Raw genomic sequence first — 13,565 nt, 5'->3', positions numbered from 1 at the left:
TACGCTTTGAAGTTTTGTTTGTAGTGACCACGGGAAAATAATTTATGAAACGAAAACAGTGAATGAATCAATCTATTTAACATATATCTACCCTGACTCTACTTTCTTGGCCCGACTTGACTGACAATGAAATAAAATATAAAATTCTGTACAGTTTACTCTTTTTCAATAATTTTAATATATACTGCGATTTTACATACTATTACATTCCACTAAATTACTACGATACTTTTAAACTATAAGGTATATACTAGGTGCGCAACTAAGTTTTCGGGTTTCACACATGGATGGCGCTAACGATACATGTAGTCGATATACATGTCTAAAGTTGTGTTTTTTTATTAACTTGGACATCTGTCAACAATAACCAGTCATAATACCAACACATATCGCAACGCAAAAATATTTTTTCTAACAATAAAGATGTCGAGTTTTGTGCTAAATAAACAGCATTTGCGGGAAGCTTTGCTTTTCTGCTTCAACTTGAAAGAAAATGCAGCTGAAGCACGTCGTTTGCTTGAGAAAGCCTACGGCGAACATACACCATCGAAAACTACCTGTGAAGATTGGTTTAAACGCTTCAGAAGTGGCGATTTCGACACTGAGGACAAGGAACGCTCCGGAAAACCAAAAACATTTGAGGATCTGCAAGCGTTATTGGATGAAGATGATACGCAAACAACTACCGACAACAACTGATAAATTTGAACCATGCATTGCTCGAAAAACGGCCAGAATGGGACACGAGACACGAACGAATGATATTGCAGCACGACAACGCTCCGTGCCATCGCACTTCCATCGTCCAAGACACCATCAAAACTCTGAAATGGGATCTGCTACCGCACCCGCCGTATTCACCAGACCTGGCCCTTTCCGATTATCACTTGTTCCGATCGATGGCGCATGGCTTGGCTGGGCTACACTTGGCCAATTTCGAAGAAGTGCAAAACTGGTTGGATGAATGGTTTCGATTCAAAGACGCGTCGTTTTATCGTCGCGGTATTCATGTATTGCCAGAGAGATGGCAAAAATGTGTAGCTAGCGAGGGACGATACTTTGAATAAACCGTTTTTTGTATTTTTCTTGAAATTTTCCATTTTGCATTGATAAAAAACCCGGAAACTTAGTTGCGCACCTAGTAAAATGTACACTCACCCGAAAAAAAAGCGGTACACTGAAAATGTGGGAAAAATTCATCAAATTTCAACTGACGATAACTTCGTAAATAATAAAGATAGAGAAGTTCTATAAAATATGGAAATGAAGCTAAAAATCTCTACTTTAAGAATCAATTTATTTCAATGTTGCAAAATAAATTTATTGAAAATGGCGGATGACAAAGCGCGAGCATGCAAAATTGAAAAATAATGGTTCGAGTTTGCGACGGTGCACGGTATAAACAAAAAATTGTAGCTTATTGGGATCAAAAGCGTACGAAAGTACAGAGTCTCCTCTTTAAAATGCTTTTTTATGCATCTTGATACGATGATTTTTCGCCGAGAGATTCGCATTTGAAGAAAAAGGCAGATTCTTACTTCAAATGCGAATCTCTCGGCGAAAAATCATCGTATCAAGATGCATAAAAAAGCATTTTAAAGAGGAGACTCTGTACTTTCGTACGCTTTTGATCCCAATAAGCTACAATTTTTTGTTTATACCGTGCACCGTCGCAAACTCGAACCATTATTTTTCAATTTCGCATGCTTTTGCTTTGTCATCCGCCATTTTGGAGAAAGTTATCACACATTATTGCGTTATGAATTTTCGAACACTAGACATCCAAACTTTTAAAATGGTTTTTAAAAAATCCTGCTAGCTGTATTACGTGCCGAGATATTCAATTTTGAACCAGACCGAATTGCAAGAATAAGAAATCTGTGGTTATCAGCTCCGCGGTATTTTAAAACTCCAAACTCTCCTTACGGTTATAAGTGTCAATTCTGCTCTTGGCGTTACCCAGGATCAACGGCGTGGACGTGGCAGAAATCTGATCCCGTGTGCACATGTAGGCACGTGTGTATGTGTGTGTGTGTGTGTGTGCGTGCGTGTGTCCGTGCGTCCGTGTGTGTGTATGTGTGTGTGCGTGCGCGTGCATGCGTGTGTGTGCGCGTGCACCACTGGGATAAGGACCTCATGGCTCGTTAGATCCACGATATTTTACGACTCCAAACCCTCCCGGTGGTGCGTGTACAATTGTGTGTGCGCGCGCGTATATTAATAATGGGTATGACCTCCTCGTGCGCGTATTACCTCATTCATGCGACGAGGCATACTTCTTATTAGTGTTCTAATTTCAGTCTGCGTAATGTCATTCCACTCTATTTCAAGAACTCTTCGAAGTTCTGGCAATGACTGAGGAGCAGGTATATGATTTCGTACTTTTCTGTTAATATTGTCCCATAGGTGTTCAATGGGATTTAAATCTGGACTCATTGCTGGCCATTCGATTTATGCCAACTTCATCGCAGAAATCAAGCACTTTTCTCGCAACGTGCGGTCGAGCATAAACAAAAAGTCAGGGCGGAGAAATCACAAAAGATCTGCAGACATCTCCTTCGGATGCAAAACAATTGATTGAAAAATAATGGTTCGAGTTTGCGACGGTGCACGGTATAAACAAAAAATTGTAGCTTATTGGGATCAAAAGCGTACGAAAGTACAGAGTCTCCTCTTTAAAATGCTTTTTTATGCATCTCGATACGATGATTTTTCGCTGAGAGATTCGCATTTGAAGTAAGAATCTGCCTTTTTCTTCAAATGCGAATCTCTCGGCGAAAAATCATCGTATCGAGATGCATAAAAAAGCATTTTAAAGAGGAGACTCTGTACTTTCGTACGCTTTTGATCCCAATAAGCTACAATTTTTTGTTTATACCGTGCACCGTCGCAAACTCGAACCATTATTTTTCAATTTTGCATGCTCGCGCTTTGTCATCCGCCATTTTCAATAAATTTATTTTGCAACATTGAAATAAATTGATTCTTAAAGTAGAGATTTTTAGCTTCATTTCCATATTTTATAGAACTTTCTATCTTTATTATTTACGAAGTTATCGTCAGTTGAAATTTGATGAATTTTTCCCACATTTTCAGTGTACCGCTTTTTTTTCGGGTGAGTGTATATTATAAGTATAATTATAATATATATAAATAAGCTTATATATATGTATATATAATTATATATACTATATAATAATTATATATAATAATTAATATAAATTTATTAATTAATATTAAATAATAATTATATAATAATTATATAGTATATATAATTATATATACATATATATAAGCTTATTTATATATATTATAATTATACTTATAACATTACCAAACTATAATTTTAAATTTATTGTAAATCTTACTTTTTAAAATATTGACGGCGTCTTCCGAAATTCTACTGCTTAATAAAAATTTATTTAAGGTTTCAGTACTGTTTAACGTCTCCTAACAAAAAAAAAATTTAATATTATTTCAACAGACTTAACTATAACCGAGATTTTGCAGCACATGGTACGCACTTGCCGATTTAATAAACTACAAGTCATTATACATATAAGTTACTTCTCATTGTACTACTTGTTTATCAATACGCAAACCAAATTTATGACGAAGCTACGTATCACGGCGAACCACATGCTGTGAGATCTCAATTTACTCTTTTTGTAACCTAACCTAGAAAAACAATTTAACCTAAACATCATTCTTTACATAATATATTAAATCATATAAACTACACATAAATTCTTATAAGTACTTACCTCTGGAAGAAACGTTGACATTTTTATATGTCTGTCTACGTGTATTCTTTATAGATATTCTTATTTATATCCACGATGTCTTGCACCAAATACGTGTAACAATGAGACGAGAACAAGAGATAATGAGACGTAGTGATCATTCACTCTTTATGTGAATGAAATATTCACTCTACACTGCATAGAGTGAAAATATTCACTCTACAAAATAAAGTACACATGATCACTCTACTTTGCAAAGTGAAAAATTCACTCTACAACAAAAAGAGAGAAAATTAACTCCGTATAAATAAAAAGTCACTCTAACTCGAGTTACACGACCAGTCACTCAATTTTTCGAGTGCGTTTTCACTCCAAGAAATTTAGAGAGCAAACTGTTACGGTCACGGTTACGGTTATCGGTAAAAGAATCGGAACCGAAATCGAAACCGAATATCGGGTATAGCCTCGGATCTTAACTGTAACCGGACCAAAATTTCGTTTCATAGAATGATAGAAAGAATATTCTTGTAACGGGGCTCCTTTCTCGACGCCGCGGATTGGCTCGCCGGAGTCAGAGTTCGAGAGAAGGGGAAGTCCAGACTGATGTAAATCGAACGGATATAACTCAGAATCTTTATTATTCAAAACTTATCTTATATGTACAATGGTTGCGCGACTGCGCGAATCGCGTTGCGAAAGGATAGGCGGGAGCCTTTACAATTTACGTACGGGGATGCTGGTTTTTACGCGACAGAACACCGGTAAAACTCCGGTCGCGGAGAGGGGGGCAACCTCTCGTCGTCGGCGGAAGTGGCGGAAAGCCGAACACCGGGAGCACCCTGGCTTCGAAGAGGGGGCAACCTCTCTTCGTCGGCGGGAATAGCGGAAAGTCGAACGCCGGGAACACCCTGGCTTCGAAGAAAAAGCAACCTCTCTTCGTCGACGGAAGTGGCGAAAGGCCGAACACCGGGAGCACCCTGGCTTCGAAGAGGGAGCAGCCTCTCTTCGTCGGCGGGAATGGCGGAAAGTCGAACGCCGGGAGCACCCTGACTTCGAAGAGGGAGCAACCTCTCTTCGTCGACGAAAGTTTGTCGGTGGTGCGGTTGATTGCCTCGGGAGCTCCCTGAGGCAGTGCTTAGGCAGGATTCCGGATCAGGACAGGTGTCGTTATGCTGGCCGAGCCGGCTTATATACCCGGCTCGGGCCTCCCACTTGCGAGTATCGGTCGCGTAATGGGAGCGATCCCCACGCTGGGGCGTCGCATGGGCGCGAGCGCTCGTGGGCGTCATAGGCGTCGGGCCTATTTTCGGGCGATCGGGTGCTTTAGGGACGGTGTGTGAAACGCATCGTCACATTCTACTAAATAATTCGATTGAATTCTCACTAATAGAATATAGAAAAACTCCATTAGAGTGAAACGTCACTCTTTTTAGAGTTGAAAAATAAATCAAAATGAAGAGTGAATAATTTCACTTTTTCGAAAAGTGAAATTTCACTCCACTTCGACTGGCAGTATTTTTCAGGGTTGGGAAAGTTATTTTGTAAAAGTATCTAGTTAAAGTTAGTTCTTATCTATATTGAAAAAAACAACTAGTTACAGTTACAAGTTACCGATTCTAAAAAGTAACACGTTACAGTTATAGTTACTCAAAAAGTAACGAGTCGTTATTTTTCAGTTACTTTTTTACAATAAATGTGCACTACTATTCTAAATATACGAATCTTACATTTCAAGATTTATTAACTTATTATATACTACATACATAGGTACTTAATTTTATGTTATATTATTTTATAAGTAATAAATCACAATTGTTTTAAACTTAAAATAAAAATGCATTTAAAATATTAAATTAATTGATAAATAAATAAATAAAAATTATTTAAAATATATTATTATACACTTAGAATAAAAATTATAGGATTAAGATTTTTCAGTTTCAAAATTCACGAATTTCACACAAACAGTCGTAACTTTCCGAAAAATCGTAAACTAATGTTTCAGTTCTTCTTAAAATCTCAACTTTATGCTTATATGATAATCATCCTTAAAGATAATTTATTACTGAGTAGCAGTGCATTCTTTAAATGAGAATTTGTTTATTTCTGTTGAACTTCATAATTAATATCTATACGGTTATCCGTCTATTTATTTAAATATCAAATCTACACTTAATATGACAAATCCTATGACAATTTTGTTCCTTTTCTTATGCATATGTTTATGCGACTATGCAAGTTTGTCTGGATAGGCCCTAATTCTTACAATTAATACAACCGTATATAGAATATTAAATTAACTGTTAAATTAGTTACTAGTTACCATAAATATGTAACTAAGTTAAGTTACAGTTATAGATGAAGAAAAAGGAACGAAGTTAAGTTAGAAACGAAAAAAAATAACTGTAACTGTAACTTCGTTACAAGTAACGAGTTACTTCCCAATCCTGGTATTTTTATTATTACTTGGAGTAACTTTTCACTCCAAAAGAGTAAGATTCCACTCCAAGAAATTTAGAGAGTAAGTGAAGTGTTCCTCACTTCGGCCGGGTGTTCCCTTCCTGTTTGTCTGTCGACTTCCTGTTTTTCTGTCGGTCCGTAAGTAAGGTGTTCTTCATTCCGGTCGGGTGTTCTTGGCGACCGTCTGCGACGCGTTCTGCTAAATTGTACGCGGTATTATAATTTATATTATTTTGTTTCCAACCGACCGTGTTAGATTTATTCAATTCCGAAAGCGCGTGTTAGATTTATTCAATTCCAAAAGCGCACTCCGATCGAATATATTATTTATTTTCGCGCTACCGCCGACTATTAAATTCAGAAAACCGATTTATTATTTTAATCTTACAACAACCGTTGCAATACAAATTTCTTTTATAAATGCTCATGTACTCAGAGATTCTTTTGTAATTATTTTCATCTTTATTTTTAATAAATTAATTATTTATATAAAAACTACTAATTTGGAATTTCTCGACAAATTCCCGATCGAATCCTGAGTTATTCACCGCATCAAAAATTCCGCTTCGTTACATAGTTGCTTCGACATTTTGGCATTAAGATTTTCGTCTCCAAATAACATCAGGAATCTGCCATTAATGGGTGATATGGTAAGTCTAGAACACCCTGTATAATGTGCACAAAAACATGAATATATTTTTTGTAGCCATTAAGAGGATGCTGGATTGAAAACCGAACTCCGACGCGAAAGCGCCATCATTTCGATGGTACTAAAAATGAAAATTACATTATCGGCGTACAGACTTACGGACCTACGCCGCATAAGTTCGTGTGTACGCATTTGTTTGTGGTGGTAACTCACTACACTGACGTGTGGTCTGTGTACGTGTGATCGGATAGCTTGTAAACAAACGATGCTTGCGCTTCTATCCTCGACTGAAATTTCGTCACAAGGCTGCAGTATAATGTGCGAGAAGACATAGGCGTATACAAGGTGTCAAATAAATATTAATTAAATATGATAAAATAATAAATAAAATATATACATATAATACTATATATATCACTGAAGAAAAATGTCATATACTTTTCTTATTTTTATCCTTATGTAGTAAATACAAAATAACTAATTAATCAATTAATTAATATATACATATACATATACAGGGTGTCCCAGACTTACCATATCACCCGTTAATGGCAGATTTCTGAGGTCATTTGGAGACGAAAATCTTAATACCAAAATGTCGAGGCTACTATGGTATTTGAATGGGAAAGGCTTAAAGTTTACCAATTAGCTTGTCAGAATTTCGCGCGCTCAGGGACATCGCATCTCGAAAGAACCCTTGCACAACACTTTATGTAGCAGATCATACCGATAGTATTGATTTTCTCTCATGGCATTAGAAATGTCATTTGTCAATGGCACGACTGCTTTGACAGTTCGACGCGCATCGCGTTTTAATACAATTTAGAAATTATTATCGTTAGTAAATCGTTAGTATTGCGAACAATGTGAATAAAGTGAATAAAAACTGAGTGAAGTGAATAAAACGTATTGAATATAAACGTATCAGAATCTTTTAGGTTAGTGTGCGTGTGTAGTTATGTGTGTGTATTATGTGCTAAGAAACCTGACTGAAGATAGGTAGAAGGCACTCCAAAGGATAAAAAAAGCGTATGTATTATATATTAATTTTGCAACATTTTTGCAACATTTTTATTATTCAATTATATACATTTATATTCTAATTTCTACAAAATACTTTTATTCATGTGCTTCATGTGTATATATTATGTGCTCCATATTATGTATATTTACATCAAAATTCATTTATTATAAAAATATATACAATATACACAATGTTATTAACTTTTTACATAATAAAATGTAAAAAAAAATGTAAAAAGTTAATAACATTTTGTATATTGTATATATTTTTATAATAAATAAATACGTCATATAACTTATATTATGTATAAATAAGTTATATGATGTATGACATATGTCATATAACTTATCAAGAGACACGATAGTGTTTTGCGCCAAGTTCACGCGCAGCGCAAGACCGTGTATCTTTACGCGAGCCCGAGAGTTGAGACGAGCCGAGATTATCGGATCTCAATAACGGCTGAGCCGATTGAGTTAATAATAGGCTCAATCAGATAGCGCATACCCAAATTATATAAGAAAAGTATGCTTGTTTTTACTGTAGGCGCTGTAGAAAAAAAATTATAATAGTCCAAAGTCGAAATGTTGAATATAATAGGATAAAAATGTCCAGCTAAAATGTTCAGTTTCCGATTGCTGACGTTAGGTGCGCTGATGGCGCTGAGAAGCCGCGCGGCGCGCGCTTACGATTTGACATTTTTACATAACCTTTCAGATCAGAAAGTGTTATAAAAAAGTAATAATAGTGAATTCGGTCTAACAAATTTAGTCACTCGCACTACATTGCTCTGTTAGGGTGCCGTCACATACAGCCCGTAATTCGTAATCCGCACCAAAAGTCCGCAAAAATTACTAGGTATTTCGTTCGTAACGTTACGTGTGTTTTTATCTCCTTGTGTCCCATGGAGCCGTAAATACAGACGTAACGGTAGTACTATTTTTTATTTAACAGATTATAATTGTTTATTTGTATTTTATTCATAAGAAAACTACAGAATATAATAGGATTTTAACAAAAGTTTTAATTAAATCGTCAAATTTAGTTATTTTTTATAATATATATAGTATATATAGTATAGTGTAGTATATATAGTATAGTATATGTAAAATATGATAAAATATAGTATATAATATAATTAATTATATATACGACAGCTTTATATACAAGAGTTTTATAGAAGAGTTTTATAGAAATAGTGTACAAGTTTTTTCATAGCTCTTTAGTCCCACTTGGTGCCATTTCCTGATATCATATCTTTTTGTAAAACGTATATAGGATAGTTTTTTTTTTAAATTTTAATATATACGACAGGTTTTTTTGAAAGGTTTATAAAACATGAAATATAAAGGTATTTTTAGTTTTTTGCATGTATTATTTGTAAGAAAATCTTGATAAAAGAAACAACATTAATTTTGTGATTTGCAATAATCTTTTCAATATATACTTTTTTTAAATACTTACAATTAGCCTTATTTTATGCGTTTACTTTGGTATCTAAAATACACATCAAATTATAAAATTTATTTCTATCATAGTAGAAAAGAAATATGTTATAATATATGTTATTATATATGTTATTATATATAATGTTCAATTTTAACAGTTTTTATTGGACTGTACTTTAGATAATATTATATTTTGTCATTTCTCTCTGTTATAAGACACAATGTTTCTTTTCTACTATAACAGAAATTAATTTTCAATTTTAATATGTATTTTAAATACCAAGTTAAGCACATAAAATAAAACTAATTTTAAGTATTTAAAAGAAACATATATTGAAGCAGATTATTGCAAGTCGCAAAATTAATGTTGTTTCTTTTATCAAAATTTTTTTACAAATAATAGACACAAAAAATTAAAAATATCTTTATATTTTATGCTTTAGAAATAAAAAATGTGGCATATATCATATACATTTCTTGTAAAAACAGTATACAAAATGGTGTTAATTTTTTATACAGATATTTTGATATGAATATAGATATTAATATAGATAATATGAAGTACATAATATACATAATATATATATATATAAAGCACATGACGTGATAAAAGTATTTTACAATAAAGAATAAGACAAGCCAGAAAAGATTTAACGCGTGCTGATGATGTAGAAATAGAAAAGCCAGAGGCGATCTATCGTGTGCTGGCGATGTAGAATTAGAAAAGCCGGAGGCGATCTAACGTGTGCTGGCGATGTAGAAATGAAAAGCCAGAGGCGATCTATTGTGAGCTGACAATTTTTAATAAATATAGTCAGAGACGATCTAACGTCAGCTGACAATTTAGAAAAAAAAAGAACCAAAAATTTATTTGTGAGCTAGCAAATTGTAAGAAATATTGTCAGAGGCGATCTAACTTGAGCTGGCAGATTTGAAGAAATACGTATTTTTTTTAGTTCGTAATTTACAACACGTGTGGTCTGTTTATGTTTTGTCGGATAATTTATAAGGTCATTTAACCTTTTTTCTCGCAATTGAAATTTTATCATATGGCTGTATGATGTATGTACATACGAGACGAAATAGACTTATACAAGGCATCTAATAGATATAAATTAGATATGATAAAATATTTTATTTGAAAAATGTATGTAGAATACTATATATCTAATTGGAAAAAAATGTTATATGCTTTCCTTATTTTTATTCTTATGTAATAAATACAAAATAAATAAACAAGTTAATTAATTATTCAATACATACATATATATATTGAATATAGTTATCTTTATTTTAATATCAATATTTACGACATAGCGGATCAAAGGATAAATATACAAAATCGATTGCATATATAAAATTTAACATTAGCTGCAACGTTAAATTTTATATATGCAATTAAACTGTTACGAATATTATTTCCCTCATTATTGTTGTGACAAATAATCAAATAAAACATTAGACTACTTTCACATTTCTACTTTCTATAAAAAGATTAACATAATATTTGTTCTTTTAACTGCAATATCTCTATTTTAAACTTCTTGTATTTAAAAAAAATTAATATTCGAGTTTTGTAAATATTCATAAGTACTATATTACAAGAAAAAAAAAAAGAAAATTATAATAAAAATATAAAGTGTATTTTTCTAAAATCTATAAATTTTTCATACTGTCAAGCTATTGAAAAAACATGTATGAGAGAGATTTATTAACACATTCTGATAGCAATTGGCTCATTGCTTATTAGCTTCAATTAAAAATGAGTTCAACGACATTTTTGATCAAGATGATCATAAAAGTGATACGTTCGATTCGAGCATGAGCAAGCGCAGCCGTACAAGTTCATCATGCTTTCATACTAACCAGACGTAAATCGTTGATGCCGTATAGTATACACTCAAAAAGCCACCCCCAAAATCACTTAAACGATTCTCGCCAAGCTAAGGGTGTCTTTCGACGCATGTATCGGATCGGTCTCTTTTGCATGTCGTGTGAGGGCCTCGGAACTTTCTCCGTGCAGAATGAAAAGAGCGACAAATCATTTTTAGCTTGGCTAGAATTGTTTGAGTGAGTTTGGGGATGGTTTTTCGGATATAAGGGTGTCTCCCGACGCATGTATCGGATCGGTCTCTTTTGCATGTCGTATAAGGGCCTCAAAACTTTCTGTATGCAAAAGGAGAAGAGCGACAATTTATTTTTTGCTAGGCGAAAATTTTTTAGGCATTCTGGTGTGGTTTTTCGAGTATAAGGGTGTCTTCCGACTCATGTATCGGATCGATCTTTTTTGCATATCGTGTAAGGGCCTCAGAACTTTCTCCGCGCAGAATGAAAAGAGCGACAAATCATTTTTAGCTTGGCTAGAATTGTTCGAGTGATTTTGGGGGTGGTTTTTTGAGTATAAGGGTGTCTTCCGATGCATGTATCGAATCGGTCTTCCTTGTACGTCATGTGAGGGCTTCAGAACTTCCTCCCTGCAAAAGGACAAAAGCAACAAATCATTTTTAAAAAATCGCTCCAGAAATGTTCCAAACTTCAACTAGCTCGGGAAATTGCATTTCTCATAGTCTTTTTTCAATTTTTCCGTACTTTCCCCGCTGTCTAGAAGAAAACGAACTTTACCACGTGATTCTACGGTATGAAATCTATAAGAAACCATGTGTAGTTTTGGTTCCACACCATGGGCCAAAATCGATCTATTTTTAACATCCTCCTTTGTAGTGTTTAATTTAATCTTGTATTAGAAAAATTGTACATAAAATTTGTATTATATATTAAAAAAGTAACGGAAATTGTAACGATTTGTTACTTTTTGAGTAACGATAACGGTAACGATTTTTTTTTTAATTGGTAACGAGTAACGATAACGAGTTACTTTTTAGCAAAAAAAACGGTAACAATAACGAGTTACTTTTATAAAGTAACTTTCCCAACCTTGCATTTTTGTTAATATTTAAAAAGATGATAAACTCATAGATATTTCATACAGTAATGACCAATAACTTATTTTGAATATTAAAAGTAGTATAGCAACACGGGTTCTAACCCATGGGGCAATGAGGGGGGTGCGGGTGAAGAGGGGAAGAAGGGTATCAGATTACAGTGGAGGGGGTAATGACGTCATCGTTTTGTAGAAGAGGGGGTAATTTTGGAGTGGAGGGGGTGACGAGGGAGGTATGGGGGAGAGGGGAAGGTATCGGATTACATCAATTCCCGGAAGAGATAAGGATTCCTGGAAAAGATAAGATAAGGATTGTTTATATAAACATGAGTCATTGAGAGATAAGGATTCCTGGAAAAGATAAGGATGGTTTATACAAAAATGATTCATAGTTCCGAGAATTGTTTATATCCTTTGCAGGCACGTGCAGGTTTTTTCTACGCATCAAAGTAGAGCGCCTGTTTAAATTACATCATTACTATTTTTAGAACAGACAATGGAGGGGGTGATAAGGAATGTTTATACAAATTTTAGGCAGCGCCATGTTGCCAGATTTCAATTTGTGTGACATTATGGCTATTTTTAATTAGTGCCGTCTGCAAAAGCCAGAAATTGTAAATTGTAAATTGTTGTCTAGCAACAGGCAGAAGCGGACACCGACCAGTGTTGCGATATGGGACCGGTTGTATGCGCATGTGCGGCAATACGGCGTCAGTACAGTATCTCATACAAATTAAACAAGGCACCGTTACCCCGCTACATTAAAAATATTTCTAAATTTTTTGAAATTGATTGAAATTTTTTACTTCTTGGTTTTTTAGCTGCTGGCTCCGTAGATTCCATGCTTGTAAATAAATAAATCTTACCTTATTTGTAGTCACCAGACCTTCTCATGTCAAAACGTCCCGCCATACGGTCAACACATAACATATAACGGCACTGGATCTCCATCACCGCACATGCGCAGAGCCGCACATGCGCATACAACCGGTCCCATATCGCAACACTGACACCGACGCCGTCAACAAGCTGCATCTGGATCATCACTTCAAGCTTATGAGCGAGATCGTATGCTCTATGAAAATTTTAAGCGAGAAGTACTTTCGAGACTCGAAGATTCGGAGAATACCGAGCGGACCTGGAAGAGGGACCACGACGATTACATCGAGACCAGATACGTGACGTTGGAACGACAGATTCACGATCTGAGAGGTCTCCTCGACGAGAGTGTAGCGCGACTCGATGGAAAACTCGTCGATCGCGAGCGAGAGACGAAGAGTCTTGTCGAGCGAGAGATTCTCAA

Source organism: Linepithema humile, chromosome 2 (assembly GCF_040581485.1).
Source record: "Linepithema humile isolate Giens D197 chromosome 2, Lhum_UNIL_v1.0, whole genome shotgun sequence".
Lineage (NCBI taxonomy): Eukaryota > Metazoa > Arthropoda > Insecta > Hymenoptera > Formicidae > Linepithema > Linepithema humile.
Note: the sequence above shows the minus strand (reverse complement) of the source record.